The 9,998-nt window shown below is 37.1% G+C and overlaps 1 pseudogene; it reads left to right on the top strand.

The window, feature by feature from the left end:
- Positions 1–1,063: 1,063 nt before the first annotated feature.
- LOC111876993 (5S ribosomal RNA) lies at positions 1,064–1,182 on the top strand (annotated as a pseudogene).
- The last annotated feature ends 8,816 nt before the right edge of the window (positions 1,183–9,998 follow it).

Below are 9,998 nucleotides of genomic sequence, written 5' to 3'. Positions count from 1 at the left end.
ACCAATGCTAGTACTAGCCAGACATGTCACCAGTGCAGTGAGATAGGGCACTTCAAGAAGGATTGTCCAATAACAAAGAACTTCGGCTCAGATGGGAGAATACTAAGGATCACTGCCGCAGGAGAGACTACTCCGGACCCACGTTAATGTAGTAAAGGCGTTTCGTTGTAACAGACCCATAAAACATGTTTAAAACTAGTGCAACTCGAGTCTTATCTTTTGCGAGATCCCGTCAGTTAAGGGACCCTCGTGCTACGTATACTTGCCTTTTGTGGTATACCTTATTCGCAGCAACATTCCTGTAGTTACTCTGAAGTACTGTAACTCCGTTAAAAGTTGCACTGTTGTGTTTGGTCTGTAACGCCTTTATGTTCAAATCTAGTGTCTTTACTTTCAAGTATGTCCGATATTATCATACAACTTGAGTCAATTTGATTCGCAAAATACCAGTTTCGTGCGCACATCTCTTTCTCTGAAATCACCTTTCTAGCAAAGCCATCATTTCGGAACCCCGAAGTACTCATGCATAAAGTACCTCATATTTCTTATCCTTTCCGATGAAACCTCAGCAAACCTCCCCGAAGTACCACTCGTACAGTACGTCAAGTTCAATCCAAAGATCCATACGGTTGATCTATCGCTGAAGAATGTATATAGAGGGGTGGTATATAATCAAGGTTCTACATGTTTAGAATTGATGATTCCACTTTAAATTCTTTTCCTCGTTGGGATGTGAGCTTAAAGAAGAATCAGTTATTCGACTACCTTTTCAATCTTAATTATATACGACTCGTATACACGAGACTGCTATTGATGAACCATGTATGACTTCTAATATGAACTTCAGGACGGATACTGCCCAAGACAATGAGTAATCGCATCGCCATGCGAAAAACTAAGAACCCAATACGACTCCGGTAACCAAATCAACCTACAGTCTAAGACACACGGAGATACAAGAACCGTTCAGACAGATTAATGACTACTCAACAATAGTATGAGAAGACCCAACTCCTCACCTTGGAGAGCTCCGGTCTTATTCTTCAAGAAGATAGACTTCAGCGGGTGTGATCATACCAGCACTAATGCATCGCATCCCATCAGAACTCCGCAGTTAAGCATACTTGGGCGAGAGAAGTACTAGGATGGGTAACACCTTTGGAAGTCCTCATGGTGCAGACCTCGATAGGACTTCCATTAGAAATCATTACCTTCTGCCTCGCACAGATGAATTGGTTGACCAACCGCAAGGAACGAAGTGAATTTCAGAAATGTACCCAAGATCCGAATATCACTAGTTATGAGTGTTTGGGAAGGATGTCCCAAGGACAATCTTCCAAACTCGATACGGACACTACGAGTCCGTAGTGATGCCCCTCGGATAGGACCAATACGCCCGTAGTATTCATGAACTTAATGAATAGGGTACACAATTCTTACTTGGATAAGTTCGTCATTGTCCTTGTAAATGACTTACTTATCTACTCTCGTAGTAAGAAGGAAATCTTAAAGAGCATCTACAACAAACCATGGAAACATTACGATCAGGGAAGCATTGCGTATGGTTCTCTAAATATGAGTCTTAGATTAGAAGAGTCGAATTCTTAAGACACATTACTAGTAATCTAGGAATTCTTGAGGACCCCTCCACTAATCAAAACCATTGACAATTTGTTAGCACCGAAGATGCCGACAGGAATTCGCCAAACTCTAGGTCTCGCTGACCTACTTTCATAGTTCATTTAGAACTCCTCACGGATTACGAAACCTCTTATGACTTTGACCCAGAAGGGAGTCGCCCTTGACTGGGAAGAAAAGCCAGAAAAAGAAACCTTTGGAATTCCAAGGGAGAGACCAAATCCTTTTGGAAGTCTAACACTGGAAAGGCTTTATACGCTTCGGAAAGCGGGAGAAGCTAAATCCAAGAGAGTTAGGACCTCCGATATTCTTCCCCGACTCGGCCCTGTAATTCACAAACCCAACCTACATCGCGAACTCAGTAACATACATTTTACCCTCCACGATTCGAACTTGAAAGAGTACCTTTCCGTTATGACACTTGTAATCCCACTCGACGATATCGAGATCAACGAGAGTGACCATCAACCGAGAGGTCAAGCGGACGAAGCAACGTCGCACCCCATTAGTGAAGGTTCACTGGAATGCCAACCGAGGACCTGAATTCACTTGTGAGAACTAATCGATTAGGAAGTATCCCCATCTCCTTGCTCGATTATTCATGCTTACTCATTTACCTAAATTCTAATTTCGAGACGATATTCCCTCTAAGGGGGGATGATGTGACAACCCGAAATTTTCCATCCAGATCGGTCTAACACTTCATTAAAAGTCAAACTCTTTTCTGCTATCATTTAGCAAAATTTAGAGTCTGTTCGTGCATTCCGAGCCTTATACACTTAAGGAATAAGTGTTAGAAAGTAACTGCTAAAGGTCCAGCACAAAAGTCATGCCTTAAACTCCATAAGATGGAGTTTACGGCCGTAAACATTGAGTTTACGGCAACAAACTCAATAGGGCCATGAACTCCCACCTATATAAGTGAGTCTTGATCATTTCTAGCCATTTCTCACTTTCCAAACCCAAGAACTTTAGTTTTCTCTCAAGTATCATCGGGATCTTCGTCCCAGATCTTCAAAACTCGTAAGTTTCTTGTCCTAACTAGTTGATATCTTACTTAATCTAGTGATCTTACACCATTCCATCCATGAAATCATTCCAGTTGAGTGGATCTTCAAGTGTTCTTAGTTTCACCAAGAACACCAAGAACACACACTAGCGTTCTTGGCCAAAACCGACCATTCAAGCTCCTAGACTGTAAGTACTCTTGTTCCAACTCATTGTACACTAGGTTTAGCATGTTTAGGGCTTAGAAAACATAAAGAATCACATGATTCAAGGATTTTATGGCCAATACATGTTCTTGGGCCGTAAACCCCTTTTAAGGGTGCAAATGACACCCTAACACCTTAGTAAGCCTTGGAACTTAGCATAGAACCTTACACCATTACACTAGGGACATCAATACTCAAAATGGTACTTCATACCATGAGTTTATGACCGTAAACTCATGGGGAAGTGGTCCCCAGGCCGTAAACTCCATACAAGGCCATTCTTGGACCTTAAACCCACCCGACCTCTTGTTTAAGCCTTTGAACACTTAACCAATTAAGTCATTAAAGCTTTGAGCCTCATTTGGAGACCCAATTGAGAGTTTACGGCCAGGAGTAAACTCCCCTGGGCCTTAAACTCCAACAAGCATGGTCTATGGACCCTAAACTCCCTTATAAGGCCTTGCACTCCTTTGTTGCAACCCAATGGCCTCCTAACACTTTGACCAAAGTGTTTTCCTCACATTAGGATGTTTATACATTTCTAATTAGTGTTATAATCACTAATTATATATATATATATATATATATATATATATATATATACATATGTCTTCATATGTTATTAGGATCATTGTGTGTGTCTAAGTATTCACTTGACAACAAGCACTTGTCCGACACTTCCATCCGATCCACTCACTACAGGTGAGTTCATACCCCTTAATTAACCTTTTAAATGTTTTGTAAACGTTTATAAATTCTTTATGGGGGGATACAAGTCGAATCATGCTAGTTATTATGTCAATCACATGTGATTAATAACTAGCATGCAAATGGATTTACTATACGTTAACTGTTTTACCAAACAGATTTCTTCAAATGACTTTCATAAACGTTTTTACATGTTAAAACTCTGTATCAAACTGCTTTACATACTATATGTTTCCTTTCAAACTCTGTTACAAATGTGTTTCAAACAAAGGTTTTTCCTTATACTTAAACTGTCTTACCAAACAAAATACTTTCAAATCCTTTTATAAACTGACATCATGTCATCATTTCTTAGTATTAATCTTTTAAAAGGTTTTACAAAACTTCTTTTACACTTTTATATTGTCAAATGCATGCCTAGATATGTATAGTTATATAAATAATGTTTAAAGGACTTAGGACGGTTAGCTCGCTTTATTTCATTTTCCTCGTTGGGATGTAGCCTTAGGGCATCGGTTGCTTGTCCGAATGTCGTCTAAATATTAGTTATACATCATGTATACATATATAGACATAAAATTTCCCTCAGTCAGTTCAGTACATTTGGGTAGCAAGGGCATACTTTCGGTTATACACGTACATTACTAGTAACTATAATAGGTATAGTTAGGAGATACTACTTACCATTCCAAGTACAAGGAATCACACAAGATTCGGTTCATTCATGAGTCTATACTAATACATTACATGTTACATGAATATGTTTACATAGATACGCTTACGTGAATACGCTTACATGATTACATTTACATAGATACACTTACATGAATACGCTTTCATGAATACGTTTACATAGATACGCTTACATGAATATGCTTACATGAATATGCTTACATAAATACGATTACAATACATGATAACAGAATAGACATAACAAGGTCCTTTAGCATGGAACAATTACAAGATCTAACTATACCAATGAATCACTAATGCATTGTGATAGTTATATTGGGTATACATGATCATAATAATGTGGATGTTCACGGCTTGCAATCATGCAGGGGTCGCGTTTGGTTCCCAAAATCTCTTGACAGGGAGCGTTTAGTATGGGATCTAGCCATCACATTATGCCTTAACCCTCAATTAAGGAAAATTAGTACAAAAGTAGTCACTTATTACAAATACTACAGTGGTTACACTGTATATACGACAATTACAAAAGGATAAAACTCCAGTTAATATATTATTAATACCTTTACTATGTGTCATATTCACATGATCGATGAGGTAGATTAGATTTGAATAATAATAGTCGTACAGTCGGGTCTTGGTAGAAGGCTACTTTCAAAACAGTCGAGTCTTGTTAGAAGGCTACTTTCAAAACAGTCGGGTCTTGGTAGAAGACTACTTTCAAAACAGTTAGGTCTTGGTAGAAGACTACTTCTTATACTAGTAAGAATCATAGGGAGTTTCTAGGGTTTTCAAATGTTTACAATTACTTACAAACATTTTCATACTTATACAAACTTTTCTTCAAACATTTACAAGTCTTTCCTTTACAATTTTTACAAGACAAAGACACGTAAATACTTATGAATTCACCAGCTTCATTGCTGATACTCGCTTTCAAAATAACTTGTATTCTCAGGTCACAAATAGACAGGTACGACGACCAGGTTTTGTGAAGACGGAGCAGTCAAGACTCGTCTTTTATTTTGAACATTCATTATGTTGTTTTATGATATGAAAGAATACACATGTACTTAAAATTATACTATTAATGCAATGGATGATGTTGTTGGTTGTTTACTACTTTATATTGTTGTGATACATTACATGATGTCCTGCGCCCCAGAACGTTTTCGCCGTTCTCGGTTTTGGGGTGTAACAGGTGGAGTCGGTGGACTGAAGGCCCGGTGCAGGCGGACTAGTCACACAGTAGACCCGATATGCATGGCTATTCTATCTGTGATATGTTATGAGTATGTTGATGTGTGGTTGGTATTTTGGGAGTAACTCACTAAGCTTTCGGGCTTACAGTTTAGTGTTTTGTTTCAAGTACTTCAGAAGATCGTGGCTAGGCGAAGGCGTGATCGTACCGCTCCTCATGTTTTATGATTTATGTGATATGGTTCTGGGGGATACTCTGATGTTTAAACTATTTTGAAAACAAGATATATGAACTTAATGGTTTTTGAATGAATTAAAATGTTTTAATTTGGCTTAAATTTTATGGGTGTTACATGTCCACTATGCCCACACTTAGTTACGTGTTAGTCAAACCCTATTCAGGTGTAGTTGATCAGGCTACGTCTGCCCATGATTCGATAACATGTTATACTAAGTCTATTCATAGTGTCCAGCCTAAACTTCGATGTTCTCGTTTTTTTATTGTGACACTGCCTTTGGTTGTATATGTATAATTTTATATAATATTTTTATTATATTATAAAGTATAATTGTAAGTTAGAATTTTTAGTCAGAGGTATGAGTCCACATATCTATATTTGTATTTCTTATATGCTAGAATAGACTTAGTTCACTATAGACAATTGCTCTGATATAAATCTGTCACACCCCAAACTAGACGGTGGAAACGTCCGAGGGTGGAACAAGAACACAGTATCACAATAATTGAAGTCATTGAAACACAAGTACATAATCAACCATCATATCATATGATTTGGCAAGTTACATGATCTGAATGTTAAGTATTATCAAAACAGTTACAAGTTTTGCATGTTATCGAATGAAGTAGTTTCCTGCAAAATTTAAGTGATGATATTTGATTCCTTGACTTCAAAAGTAGCTCCATTGATCCGAGCTTAATTGTTTCCTGAGATTACATGTTGTTTTAAAAGTCAACATAAAGTTTGTGAGTTCATAAGAGTTTATTTGTAGAAAAATCCAATGTTTTTCCTTGTGTGAAAATTGTATCTCTGCCTTGTAAAAAGTTTTGTATTTGGACGCCTCCACCGCAAAATATAAATGTATGTGTGTAGTTCGTTACCAAAAGTATTTATATAACAGAAGTTCCAGTAACTTTTAAACTTATAAAAACTGTGGCTTGTCATGTGGTTTTATTATCCAAAAATCAAGTGTATAAGTAGATAACCATACTTATAAATGTAGTCTATAATTAAATAACCATACTTATAAATGTTGTGTGTAAGTAAATAACCATACTTATAAATGTAGTGTACTAATAAATAACCATACTTATAGGTGTGTCTTACACTAGAATTTCACTATTCGATGTTATTGTTAGCCCTTATGATCGAGTTATCGACTGTAATGCTGCCCGCCACAATGCTTCTTCGGGAATCATGAAAATGTTAATACCATTTTCACCCTAGACCCGTCGGTCGTGGTTGTAGCTAGCAACCATAGGTGGGGGTTATCAATCTGTCACACCCCTAAACCAAGGATGGCGGAAATGTTCGGGGGTGGAGGACTTCATGTATAGTATCACAACGAGTATAATAGTGCTCAAAGTAAATACAACCATCATAATTATAATTGAGAAAGTTACATCATAGCAAGTTTACATGTTTCAAAATCAATTACATTATGATGATAAAATGAACTGTTTGACGATTTATCGTCCCATCCTCAAAATGTTGTTGGTTTTCCTGTTTCACTGATTTCCTAAGAATACAAGTAGTTTTTAAAAAGTGTCAACAATTAAGTTGGTGAGTTCATAAGAGTTTTGTTTTAGAATGAAACTGTTTTCCTTGTAAAAGCAACAAAGTATGTTTCCAGAAAATCCAATATTTTCCTTATTATGTATGAAATGAATGTTTCTATGTTATGCGATAATGAATCCTATAAAGACCCATATATTCCTTCTATAATCACCCAGCATATATAAATTATATAAAAATTAAGTTAAATAAACCGTTGAATATAATGGGTCTGCCCCAGGTCCACAACCAAACAAGGAATAGGAGATAAGGCGGGCCCACCAATTCTAAGTCGATTGTGACTAGATTCTTATATAACTCTAGCATATACACTTAGCAATTATAGCTGAAGTCTAACAATTCTAGATGAAATATAGTTTTAATATCATAAAAACCATGTTGTGTGAGCCTGGTACTTTGTATTTGTACCCCTTTTTGGTATGAAACATGTACTTTGTATTTGTACCCCCTTTCGTATGAAAACCTGGTACTTTGTATTTGTACCCCTTTTTGTATGAAAAACCTGGTACTTTGTATTTGTTCCCCTTTTTGGTATGAAACCGGTACTTTGTATTTGTACCCCTTTTTGGTATGAAACCGGTACTTTGTATTTGTACCCCCTTTCATATGAAAACCTGGTACTTTGTATTTGTACCCCTTTTTTGTATGAAAAACCTGGTACTTTGTATTTATACCCCTTTTTGGTATGAAACCGGTACTTTGTATTTTTACCCATTTTTGGTATGAAACCGGTACTTTGTATTTGTACCCCCTTTCGTATGAAAACCTTTTGTAATGAATTCGTAATGTAAATGAACATAAACTATACCTATTATAGTCTATCATAATTTTTGTAATGTATATGCAACCTAACTATACCTATTATAGTTTAGTATGTTTGTTTGTGGTGTATAAGAACCATTTTCTATGTACGTCGAATGTATAGCAAAATATAACTATGTTTATCGTGCCTTGTTTTGTACTATTGGTAATGATGGAAGATTCTTAAAATTCAGTGAGTATTTTATGTTATACAATTATCCCACAACAAGAAACACATGTAAAATATGAAGTCATTAAAGATTAACACTTTGCTCAACATGTTACAAAGTGTGTTGAAAGTTATAAGCTGTTATCTAGATTTTTGACATTTCTATACTGTTTTAGAAAAAATATAGAAAAATCATACAAAGTCAAAAGCTGATTCCGTAAATTCCGAGAGTTCACAAAATGTGTCTAGTTTATTCATAATTTTTATTATTATTTGTAGAAGTCTTTAACTACTCTTAAAATGTTAATATTCACAGACTAGTCCGAATTTGTTTCTGAAATGATAGGCAGTTTTGTAAAAATCACCATAAATCATAGAAAATTGTGTGGAGATATGCAAGTAGTCATTTTAAAGCTAAGAACTGGAACTACTTGCACCGAAAACTGTTTTTTAAAACTAAAATGTTTAAGTTGATCAAAACTGTCTGTAAATGGATCCCAACTTTTCTGATGAAAGCTGTTAGAAGAACTTAGTGGTGTTCTTGGTGTTTTGACTTGTATTCCCCCCCCCCTTTAAAACTTAAGAAAACATGAAAATATAGGGGTATGAACTCACCTTATATGATTTCAGTGGGTGGGTGTTGAAGGAGAGAAGTTTTCAACTCAAGAACACTTGAATGATTACTTGAAGATTCGAGAATCTAACACAATAATGATGGAGTTTGTGTAAGGAATCAATGATTTGAGTAAAAAGGGAGTGTAATAATTGTAAGAAGGGTGGTGGAACTTACAAAAAATGAGAGAAAACTTGATGATCAACCCTTAAATCTAGAATTTGGGTGAGAGGATTTGAGAGAAAAGTGGTGTTCGATACTTGGTGGAAATGTGGAAAATGAGTGAAGTGAAGAGTGAGAGAGAGGATTTCCCAGCTCATTTCGATGTGGGTTTGCTGGGAAATGAGTGAGGTAGTACCATGAGGTGATTAGGAGTGGTGGGGAGTACAATAGCTGGTCAAAGGAATGGGCATGGGGTGGTTGTTTGTGTCAAATATTATGGCAAGATCCACACTCCACCTCAAGATCTCACTTAATAGATCTTGTCCTTAAATAAATATTTCCATAGAAATATGTTTAAATTGTGAATATTTATGGTCTTATATGTTAAAATATGATTTTTGGAGAAAATCCTGCGTTAAAATAATTAAAAACGGGCTTAAAACGGAGTCGTGGTCGAAAACCGAGTGAAAAATGGAAAATCCGAAGTCAGGAGGGTGATTCTGGGCTTAACAGCATTAGATCTGAAGTGGGGGGTTAGGCTGCTGAAGTGAATCCGAAGGAAAAAGGGCTGCGGTCCGAGGGGAAGCTCGTTGCGGGGCTTGGTTCCGGGTTCGGTGGCTCCGGCTTCGTGGCTGCTGTCTTGACGGCTGCGGCTCTGGGCTTCGGCTCGGTGGCTGCAGCTGGATGGCTGTGGCTACTCAAGGGCCTCGGACTCGGTTTATGTGGCCTCGGTTCCAAGAGGGTTTTGGCCCCTATAGAGATGCTTCGCCCCTAAGAGGCTAATTTCCAAGGATTCTCCCAGTCTCGAGTGGTTTTTCACCAAATCAAGTGTCGGGATGCCCCAAATGATCAAAATAAATTCAAAAGAGGTGTTGAGAGAGATTAGAGAGAGATTCCACATTCTTGGAGAGATTTCTCATACAAAGAGAGATTTCGGAGAGATTCCACATTCTTGGAGAGATTTCTCATACAAAGAGGGATTTAGGAGA

This window comes from Lactuca sativa, chromosome 2 (genome assembly GCF_002870075.4).
Source record: "Lactuca sativa cultivar Salinas chromosome 2, Lsat_Salinas_v11, whole genome shotgun sequence".
Lineage (NCBI taxonomy): Eukaryota > Viridiplantae > Streptophyta > Magnoliopsida > Asterales > Asteraceae > Lactuca > Lactuca sativa.
This window is presented reverse-complemented; position numbering and strand designations above follow the sequence as displayed.